Genomic DNA, 12,052 nt, shown 5'->3' on the forward strand with positions numbered 1-12,052 from the left:
TGTGCAGGCAGTGTCTCAGTCAGCCAGATGGCAGCCAGACTGACGGTAAGTGCCCGGGGGAGTGGATTTTTTAAAGCTATGGGGTGGGGGGACAGGGATTGGGGGGACTTGGGGAGCTATCGGGCCCCCACCATGGTTCCCTCCCCCCACCTCCAGCCCCCTTGACCTCTTACTCACTGGCATTGGAGCCCTGGTGCTGAACACGCGGTCTCACCAGCCACATGTTTCAGCACCAGGGTGAGGGGCCAACCACAGAGATGCTCTGGCTCCACTTTTTTAAACTTCAATTTTTTTATACCTCTGGATATCTAGGTGTCTAATTTTCTCCCTGTACTGAAAGTTTGCAGCACGGGGAACATTTTTCCATTTCCACATGTGCCTGTTGCCGCGCCTCAAAGGGGTTTGAGATGAGGCAAGAGGTATGTGCGCACTCAACTGGACGTGCCCAGTGGGAGCATCTACACGTGTGCTTTAATGCACAGTGGCCTATTTTACCGCTCATTGAAGTGTCATGTCAAAAACCATGCTAATACGCTAATGGGAAGTAAAAATAGGCTACTGCACATTAAGCATCACTAAAAAAGTGTGTGTTTTCAGTACTGTGCATTAGGGCAGCCGAATGAGCATTTATTTAGTACCTCGTAGAGCAGCTGTTTTTAAACTTTGAGCTGAGCCCCCGTTTCAGTTACAATTTTGTTTGCACTCCCTCCACCCCAACCCAGAGAAAAAAACATACATGCAGATTCACAGATACTGTACTTACCAATTATTGTAAAGGGTGTGCTTGTTTCTCTGCAGACTGTTTATAGTTTGTGGAGAGATTTTTTAAACTGATGTTTCTTTTTGCAAATTTTTTTCCCTGTATCGACTTTAGCCATTTCAGCTTCTGTTTTTCATTTCAGAACAGTATCTTTTGGCAATAAATACTGATGCATTTTCACCTCATAATAGTATGAAAAATATCAAACTCACCAGCAGAATAAGCAGCACTGCACAAATGCTTGTTGTAATTTTTTTTGTGTTGTAAGAGTAGTTATGATAGGTGTACTAAACAGGAAGGCAGGAAATATAGTTGTTACTATGGAAATGATTGCTGGCTTAATTAAATACATTGTAACACCTGTGAAATCAGTTGAAAAAGGTTCACTCATACTATTTCAATGTGTGATATTGTCATATATCACGTTCTTGTTATATACTAATAATCATTTTTAAAAGGTAAAATATGCCTTGCACATGGTGCCCCCACCACATTCCTTCATGCTCCCCTAGGAGGGCACAACCCACAGTTTGAAAAGTGCTGCATTAGAGGTACTAAATTAAATGCACGGTAGGAAAAGTGTATTAATGAACGTGTAATTGCACCCAGTCTAAACAACATGGATACTAATAGCAGCACAGTTATACCCTGGTCCCAGGCTGATTTGTGGAGTTCACACTGAATCCTGTGCTGCTGGTACGTGAGCTAAATTAAAACTGAACTGGGTATGTTGTAGTAGTACCTTTTGATGGCATTGGTGCAGTCTGTTTTGGCTTTGTAGACTGTGTACAATTTGGGGGTAGACTAGGAACTATTTGTATGGCAGGAAAAAGAATGGGGCCCTGATCATGACTGGGGAATCTAGTGTTACCATCATAATGAAAATGCAGCAAGTGTTCTTTCCAGCAACTTGGGGATTATAGCCTTTAGAAAACTAGTACATATATGTAGTGATATCTGTATTTAAAATGTTCAAAGAATGAAGACAAACTAGAAGAGACATTTTCTCTGGAGTCATCAAATATATATAAATAGCCAAGAATGATGGGGGGTGGGAGGGGCTGGGTTGGAGTGCTGCCACCTAACGCCCCATGCTGCTGCTGTTCTGCCTCTTGCAGGGAGTGAATTGGGGATGCTGAGGCCAGTGCTGCTGGCCTCAGGTCCTCCACCCTCTGTCTAGTCCTTGGTGTGGCTTTGGAATAATGGTGGTGCACTCCCACACTTGGAGCACTTTGAGTGGTTGTTTCCACCAGCCAATCAGAGCACGAATAAAGCATTATGGACAGATAGACAGACAGACAGGCAGACAGACTTAGGCTTTTATAATTTTTTTTCCCCCTTTCCTGTATTCACAAACACCTTATATTTCTTGCTCAACACTGCAGAAATGATGGCAGTCGGCTCTCTCTAGTTTTGTTTCTTCATTTATGGAGGGGTTTTTTTAAATGGACCTTTAATATAATTGTATTTTTTATTTTGAATCTGTGAATTAATAAATTAATTCAGATTTTATTCTGTGCCAAAGACCTCAAGCTTGGGGTTAGAGACATTGCTTGAAGATACCTCCATTCCAAATATACAAAATATACAAATATTACAGAGAAGCTGTTAGCAGTTGGCCAAAAATAAATGCATAGGGATAAATACATCTGTGTGACAACAGCATTCTAACCGTTATTACTGAGATTTACTCTGGAACTTTTTTCTGCAAAACATCAAAATCGTTCCCTTGGAAGGCAAATGTGAGATGCTGTTTTGAAATGGTATCATGGCCAGTACATGTAGTACTGCAGTTTCAAATGTAGAAGGCTAGAATTGCACTCCTCATCCATGTTAAAGCAATGAAGTAGCTTGATTCTTCTCATGGAGTTTGAGAAATGGCCCTTATTTAGTACCTAATATCCCATGGCCTTCATCCACAAAGGCAGTACAGAGGAACATCTGATCTGGTTTAAAAAGAAAAATGTTTTGAAACTCTGAATCACACAGGATTCAGATTCATGATTAGGACATTGCAAGGTAATTTGTTTCTTAAATATGTGCCTTCTGCAGTCCGAGTGTCTTGTCCTGTTGGTGTTTAGGTGGTAGTTTTCTTTATGCAGACCTGTCTGCATTGGTTATGCTCTCCTCGTGTATTCAAGAATTTCTTTACAACCACAAGGCTAAAAGTGCAACTTTAAAGAGACAATGGTTATTGAGAAATGCTTATAAAATCATGGGACTGGGAGACCATCCTTGGACATGGACTGATGATGATGATGATAACTTAATCCAAGTCTGCATGAATAGAGATTTTTACTATGGATAATCAAAGAGAATCTTGTTATTTAAGCAATACTATAATACATGATAATCCAGCAATAAGGTCAATGATAGATTAAGGTAACATTTTCAAAAGCAGTCAAGGGAAGAGGTGTCCAGGTTATATTGATTTGTAATGGGAGTCAAGAACTAAATGCCTTAAAGCATGAAGGGCATGATTTTCATAAGTGAGTACACTGTAGTGATATTTTTTATACAGATTTATGCTGTACATACACTCTTGGAAAACTGCATAACTCAAATTTCCATAAAAGGAACCCACTTTACAAAGTAACAGATAGGGATATATTCCAAGACTTTAACCAGCAGCGTTGATGTAATCGCAAAGACTTTGGCTTCCATGACCACAGTCCGCTCTTTGGTGAGAGAGGCAGTGAGATGCTGGGAAGGGATGGCCTCCACCTCTCTCCATTGGGGAGGAGGCTCTTCTCAGTCAGACTGACTGACCTGCTCCACCGGGCTTTAAACTAAGCCCACCAGAGGATGGGGGGACTACTGCCACTGATGGCCCACTGAGCAACCCTTGCAAAGCCAGCAGGCCAAGGCACTTAAGGGACCCCACCCCTGCCCCAGCCCTGGAACAATCTGTGGGCAAGGTAAGGGCCCCCAAGGAGACACTTGCCTGCCTGTACACAAACACCAGGAGTTTGGGGAGTAAACAGGAGGAACTTGTCCTCCTGCTCAGCACAAAAAATTACAATGTCATAGGGATAACAGAGACCTGGTGGGACTCTACCCATGACTGGACCCCGGGTATAAATGGCTATACCCTGTACAGATCAAGCAGAAAAAAGGGGAAGGGGTGTAGCTCTCTATGTCAAGGAGAGCTATGCATCCCTGCCAGCCAACATTGGATGACCAGGGTGGATAGCTGGAGACACTCTGGGTTAAAATCCATGGCGAACACAGTGCAGGGGACACAATGGTGGGAGTCTACTACAGAGCTCCCACCCAAAATCAAGACCTTGACCAGGAGTTCACCAGGGATTTGGCTGAGGCCGCATGCTCCAGGTCCATGGTGGTCATGGGAGATCTCAGCTACCCAGACATCTCATGAGAATAATGTTCGGCTAAAATCTGAGCAGTCGCAAAGCTTCCTCTCCTGCATGGATGACCTCTATCCAACACAAGAGGTAAAGTGCTGTTCAACCTGGTACTGGCAACCAAGGATGACCTAATCAGTGACCTAGTGAACAAAGGGAAGCTGGGTGACAGCGACCATGAGCTGATCACCTTCACCATCTGCTGTAAAGCTGGCAAGTCAGCTTGCAATACAGAAGTCTTTGACTTCAGAAAAGCTTACTTTGACAAGCTCAGGAGGCTTGTTGGTGAGGCCCTAAGGAACCATGACCCCAAGGGGAAGGGAGCTCAGAAAGAGTGGTTTGTCCTCAAGGGAGCGATCCTTGATGTACAAGCTAATGCTATTCTGTCTCAGAGGAAAGGCAGCAAAAGGGCACAGCAGCCCTTTTGGTGCTCCAGGGAACTAGCAGATGTCCTGCAGCTAAAAAGGAAGGCCTACAAAGGATGGAGGATGGGATTCACCTCCAAGGAGGAATATTCTGCACTGGTCTAATCCTGCAGGGAGCAAACCAGGAAAGCCAAGGCTGCAACTGAACTCCAACTAGCTACAAGTATCAAGGACAATAAAAAGTCCTTTTTTAGATATGTGGGGAGCTGGTGGAAAAGCAAGGGCAACATTGGACCCCTGCTAAACTAGATGGGACAACTGACAACCGACGCCCAAGAAAAAGCCAACCTATTAAATGGGTACTTTGTGTCGGTCTTTCATCAGTCCCACAGGACGCCCTGGCCCACTACAGGATAGCGGGGCCCGAATGAGGGAGATTCCCTGCCCTTTACCAATGCTGACCTCATGAAGGAACGCCTTGAGAGACTGGACACCTTCAAGTCAGCGGGCCCTGACAATCTGCACCCCAGGGTACTCATGGTGCTCCCTAGCATCATAGCTTAGTCCCTGGCATGGATCTTCAAGAACTCTTGGTGCTCTGGTGAAGTGCCTGAAGATTGGAAGAAAGCCAATATGGTGCCTATCTTCAAGAAAGGGAGGAAAGTGGATCCGGCCAACTACAGGCCCATCAGCGTGACCTCTATCCCGGGGAAGGTCTTAGAAAAGATTATTAAAGAGGCTATTCTCAACAGACTGGCTGACAGCAACATCCTGAGGGATAGCCAGCATAGGTTTGCTGTGGGTAGGTCTTGCTTGACCAATCTTTTCTCCTTTTATGACCAGGTGACCTATCACCTGGACAAGGGGGAGGAAATTGATGTCATATATCTTGACTTCAAAAAAGCCTTCGATCAGGTATCCCACGATCACCTCTTGGCAAAACTGGCCAATTGTGTCATTGGGTCTACCACAATCCACCGGCTGGGGAATTGGCTCCATGGTTGGACCCAGAGGGTGGTGGTTGACAGAAGTCAATCATCATGGTGCCCTGTGACCAGTGGGGTCCCCCAAGGCTCTGTCCTTGGACCTATATTGTTCAACATCTTCATTAATGATGTGGACATTGGAGTCAGAAGTAGACTGGCCAAGTTCACCGATGATACCAAACTCTGGGGTAACGCTTCCACACCTGAGGACAGGAGGGTGATCCAGGCTGAACTTCACAGGCTCAAGAAATAGGCAGATGAGAACCTGATGGTGTTTGTCATGGGATGGGGTCCTACAGGATGGCTGTGATCTTCCCAAGGCCCCCTTACCATGCCAAGTTGGCCCCAAAGGGCACCCTCGATTCCTTTGATGGAATATATATATTCCACATATATATGGGAGGCTTCCTTTACCCCCTTTTGGACACAGTTTGCTGTACACTCTGACCCCGTGGACTCTCGGACCCCTGGTGGGTCCCACTCTAAGATAGATGGCACAACGGGTGTTCCAGGGCACCCTAACCTTATGGGCTATGCTTGGCTCCAACCACACCTTTACCATGCCCCAAGCCTTGCAGATGGAACTGAAGCTGTTCGGTCTGGGCCTTGCTATAATTTGGCCCCCTTGTCCTCCCTGGGCCCTCCGTGGCCCTGCCTCGCACTGCACCCTCTCCGGCGCTCGGGCCCTCCGTGGCCCTGCCTCGCACTGCACCCTCTCCGGTGCTAAGGGTCTATGCACCCCCAATGCTACACCCTCTCTGGTGCTGGGGTCCCCAAACTGCTGCGGGTCCCTTAAAAGGCCTCCTCCAACCCCTAATAGCCTCACCCAAACTGCCGGTCTTAAACAGCAAACAAAACACAAGCCCTTGGGCTATAACATAAATTCTAATTGCCTGTCTATAACATTATTCAAGCCACACCAGGGGTGCTCCATCGCTCAGCACTCTCAGGGCTGTACCTGCAGTCAGGCCTCTCCCCTTTGCTTGCTCTGAGAGAGCTACTGCCCCCTTGGCTGCTGACAGGGAACTGCTACCCTGGCCTCAGCCGTGGGGTTTATATGTGAGCCAGGCCTTGCCCCTTCTGGTCAGCTGACCGCTGGCAGGTGTGGGCCACTAGTGCACTCTGGTTGCCCTAGTAACCAGCAGCTGGGGCTCCTCACTCACTGCTAGGGCTCTTTCTTTAGTAGTTTCCACTCTTCAAAGGAGCAGAGCACCTAAGTGCTCTGCAACAGTGTTTAACACCGAAAAATGCAAGGTTCTCCACCTTGGGAGGAAAAACCTGCAGCATCCTTATAGGCTCAGCTGGTTAGCACTATAAACAAAAGGGACTTGGGGGTCATGATTGGCCATAAGATGAATATGAGCCTTCAATGTGATGCTGCAGCTAGTAAAGCAAGCAAAACGCTGGCTTGCATCCATAGATGCTTCTCAGACAAATCCTAGGACATCATTCTCCCCTTGTACCTGGCCCTGGTGAGGCCGCAGTTGGAGTACTGCATCCAGTTTTGGGCTCCTCAATTCAAAAAGGATGTGGAGAAACTTGAGAGAGTCCAGAGAAGAGCCACGCACATGATCAGAGGTGAGGAAAACAGACCTGAGAGCTATGGGACTCTTAGCTTGGAAAAGCGCAGGCTCAGGGGCAGTCTGATGGCCGCCTATAAGTTTATCAGGGGTGTTCACCAGGATCTGGAGGGATGATTGTTCAACAGAGTGCCCCAATGGATGACAAGGTTGAACAGTTATAAACTCCAGCAAGACTGTTTCAGTCTGGACATAAGGAAGAATTTCTTCACTGTCCAAGCCCCCAAGGTCTGGAATAGTCTGCCACCAGAGGTAGTTCATGCACCTACATTGAACACCTTCAGGAGTAGATTGGATGCTTATCTTGCTGGGATCCTATGACCCCAGCTGACTTCCTGCCCTTTGGGCAGGGGGCTGGACTCGATGATCTTCCGAGGTCCCTTCCAGCCCTATTGTCTATGAAATCTATGAAACTGTACTGACTCCCAGACCAATTTCTACCACTTTTACAAGATAATTTTGGTACTCACCAACAGCAGACAGTACATACAAGCACAGGATACTATCATAATGGGGATGGCAACTACAGAAACACATGTTACACACAATGAGCAAGGAGCTCAGATCCACACAGGAGACTATATTTGGGTACATGTCACTCCCACAGTGCACCGCACAAAGCAGATGACTCTGGGTTTCCATCACACTTATCACGTAAGAGTGAATTAACCTCGTATATAACAAATTTTGGTATAAAAAGGGTCATCACATAAGAGTGAAGTCGCACATACAGAACCTGCATAAAGAGAGGGAAACCTGTACTTGGCTGTGTTTGGCTGATGGACTTCACAGTCAAAAGGGGCCTGGTTTTTACAAAGGGCTGTGCACTCACGTTCTCAAAATCAGGTCCCTCTTAGAGGTTACAATTTTGGTACCCAAATACTTGTGCACCCCACATAATGTCTTTCCTAAAGGATCTGCAGCAAAAGGAAAGGGACAGGATCAAGCCCGAATATTCCACCTTAGAGTATGGGTTCTTCCCCCTCTCTCCTTTCTTTTCAGAAGGAGAGAAGCAGACGAACTAAAATGGAGGGGAGATGAAGAAGAGGGAATATCAGAGATATTCACATTTAAATAAAGCCCATTTTGCAGATGCTAGGGTTAAGGTGCACTGCAATTAATGCAGCTGGTATGTTTTGCTCTAATTGTCACCCTGTTTTTCTTTTATAACCAGCCACATGCTATAAGAAGAAGTGAAGAGACAATTTCATATCTGCTAATTATTATCATGATGTTATTAATTTAGACTAAGGATAATAATAAGATAGCATGCGTGAAGAAAGAATTCATTATGAGATTAATTGCTCTGATTAGGGTCAACATATGAGATAAGGTTTACATAGCATTTAAGAAACAATTAGTTTTGATGGCTATTCTGCAGCTGAAGACACATAAATCTGGAGTATGTATTTTACATTTCCCCCTCTCTTTCCCCACCATTCATATGCTAAGTCCTGTGATAAATGCCTCTTGTTCAAAAGAAAATTGAAATCAGTGGATTGAAGCAAAGCTGGGTAATGAGATATTATTGATATATTCTGCAAATGCTCCAATTACTCCTGCCTTCAGTTTTGAAATGATTTTACAGAAATATATATAAAAAGGGGTTTTACAAAGTCCATTTTAATCTTTCAATTTCTGTTGTTATTGTTGTCTTTTCCCTTAATAGACATGGAAAGGATTTGATTATAGTTATGTTTTTGAATTTACTGTTGCTCTTTATATTTCCATTCTCTTGAGTCTTGAGGATTTTCCTGTAGAATAGTGTTTTATGTATGTAAAGCACCTGCTTCCAATTCTTGGACAGAAAATGAAACTTAGTATGGTTTGCTATCTGTGTTTCTGAAACACATTTATTCTTTTTTCCTGAATTCCTATAGAGCATGTGCCAGAGAAAAGTGATCTTGAAAATATTCCTCCTTCAGAACAAATACTGCACATGGCACATGGAGTTTTACAAGGTGCTCATACTCAGCCTAAATCTGCTCCAAGTGGGCTTTAGTGGGAGCCCATGAAATCAATGTTGAATGGGTTCCTCAGAGTAGGAGATCTAAGAGTTGCCTAACTGATTCTAAGACAGTTACAGAGGCTGAGTTTCTGTCCCTTCCTACTAACCAAGGGAAGGGAGTGTTCTTGTATTTCCAACCTTGGTCAAAATTCAGTGGGGAGAAGGCTAACAGGAATGGTAAGGGGTTTCCTATTACCCTGGTATGGACTACTGACATTGCTTACTATTAAATCCACAGAGACTCTAATCACCTTTCTGAATGGTGGATGAGGCCTGGACTCAGCCTCTTTGTAGACACCAGCCTGCAAAGCTGAGCCAGCATAGCTAGGATTGATAAGGGTGGATATGATGGACAGAGAATATTCCCTCTAGAACAGGGAAGGAATTGGAAATCAGAGAAAGACTCTAAGCATGGTGACACATTAGTTCTAAGATGTGAAATGGACTGGGTGCCCTAGCTGAAGAAAAATGCTTTAGCAGAAATAAATATATTGCAATGTTTGGATTTTTCAAGAGACTTACATGCATTCTAAGAAGAGCAGGGGTTTGCTTTTGGCACAGTTTTGTTTCTAAGCCAGCCAAACATGTTTGGTAAATCTGTTGTATTTTCAGCTAAGATGTATTTAGCAGTCTTGTGGAGCAGTCTGCTTCTTATATTTTTATTTATAGACTTACCATCTTAGTGCCTCAGAGCAGACTTGACTAAATGAGGCTGCTGGAGCATTCTAATTAAAATGCTCCAGTCTGCCTCACCATCATGTCTATTAAGCATCCCACTTTCCAAAATGGTCATGGGAGTGCTTCAACTAAAACTCATTCAATGAACTTTAGTTAAAGCACCCCCATGGCCATTTTGAAATGCAGGATGCTTAATACACATCCAGGTGAAGTGTTTTAATTAGAACATCTCTCCAGGAATTAAGACTTCCCCCCAACACACACACACCCCAGACCACATCTATAGGCACCCTTAGATTTAGCATAAATGTTGAACATCCGATTTAAAAAAGAATCTTTTGACATTTCATCAGCAGTAGTAGCAATTCCTTGATACAAGGAGGACAGACTATCAGTAAATAGGGAAGTCACCAGTGAGTGCAGAGATGACTGAGGAGGCCAATCCAAGATCCAAATGACAAATAGTTCTGGGAGGAAGGAGTGGGTCCTGGTAATGCTGGGTTAGAACTCTTTCCCTTCCTCTCTCTTGTTTATCCACCTCCATAGTGAGGTGAGTTTGCTCAAAGTGATTGGTACCTTGTCATACATCACAATGCCATTGTGGGTAATTCAGTGCTTGAGTCTCCCAAGTACTCATTTTAATAATCCTTTTGCCCAGATTGGCCTTCAAGGTGTCTTTGAAACTTTTCGCTTGTCTACCAATCAATCAGTGACTATTGCAGAGTTAGGAGTATAGGACCTGTTTCAGGAGCTAGCTGTCAGGCATCCTTATGATGTGTCCCATCCAATGAAACTGGTGCCATATAACCGTGGCTTCAATGGTGGTAGAGTCTGCTTGAGCCACAACACTCATGCTTATTCTTTTGTTCTTCCAACTCAGATGGAGTATTTTCCAAAGACATTGCGAATTGTAATGTTCTGAAGTTTTCAGGTGTTTCTGATATGTTGTCTTGGTTTCACATTAGAGTAGGGATGGCAGCAGTCTAGTAGATGAGAAGTTTGGTTTCAGTCCTGACATCACGATAATCAAAAACACAATTTTGGAGATGTCCAGAATCAGCATGGCAGATTTTATCTGAGGTTGACAATTAGGGTTTATCAATTTGTCTTTGACAGTTTGAAACAAATGCTTCCTGTTGTTTCTGCCTGACCAGCTAAGTCTCATTCTCCTTTCAGTTTTTTCTGGGTAAATTAGGAACAACAACATGGACATTGGTGGAGTCACTCCAGCATAGAACAAGTATAAGCAAGAGGGGAATTGGTCCACCTGTGTTTATCTTGAAAAGACCAAAACAGAAATTCCCTAGGTTCACAAGTGAAGCTGCTTTCCAGGGTTGCCAATTGTCCATAAACTTATGGTCAGTGCATTAAAAAAAAAACAACCCAAAACAAAAAACAAAACAAAAGACAAACAAACAACACCCCACCAAATGAGCTGTCCGTAAAGAAAATTAAGAAACCTCAAGCTTGACTGAAGATCCATTATCAGAATGGATGCAAGTGTTAACAGAGCAGAGCAGAGTCACCTTGGGTCTGAGTGAAATGTACCTTAGCACCCTGTAAAATGCTCTCCATCAGGGCTTGTGGCCCATGGGACCCTTTGTAGTTCCATCATCCATACCACATGCTGCCACTGCATCCTGTTGGCTGTTGCCCGCCTGTAACAGCTTCTCACCACAAGGGTAGGTAGGAGGGACAGGAATATGGGTGATGCACCTAGGACATTGTTGTTAGGCCAGCAGGGGGGAGGGGCAGTGGATAGGGTCCCATGCCTGGATGGAGGGAGTGGGGCCAGTGAGGGTGAGGTTGTGGGGGGTGGGCTGGGATGGAGGTAGCACTGTTTTGGGTGCAGTTGGGAGTATCAGGTTGTGGGGTGAGTAGACAATGCCTGGGGTGGGGCATCATGGTATAAAACCATGATGCTTCAAGTAAGACTTTATTCATCAACTCATTATCACTCATGTTGGTGTCATGTATAAAAATGGCACCTGAGAGAGGAATAAGTGATAATCTGCAATGTTTTGTGGTCTTAAACCCCTACATTTAAACCCAGCCCTTCTTATGACCATCCTGGGAGAAGGGTTACATTTACATTATGTAAAATGTGTCAGTAGTTTGGTTTTCAGTAAAAAATTTGCAGATGGTCTGTTAAAAAAATAAAAAATCCTGGGTTCACAACCCTGTGGCCTTCTATGAGCTTTGTTGATTGCTGCTTTACATTTGGTATGTTGAACATTTTCACATGGCAACATTCTTTTGGGTCTGAATGGCCATTGATAAACTCTGTGTGTGTGTGGGGGGGGGATGAGG

Source organism: Gavialis gangeticus, unplaced genomic scaffold (genome assembly GCF_001723915.1).
Source record: "Gavialis gangeticus isolate Ggan-Ray unplaced genomic scaffold, GavGan_comp1, whole genome shotgun sequence".
Classification (NCBI taxonomy): Eukaryota; Metazoa; Chordata; order Crocodylia; family Gavialidae; genus Gavialis; species Gavialis gangeticus.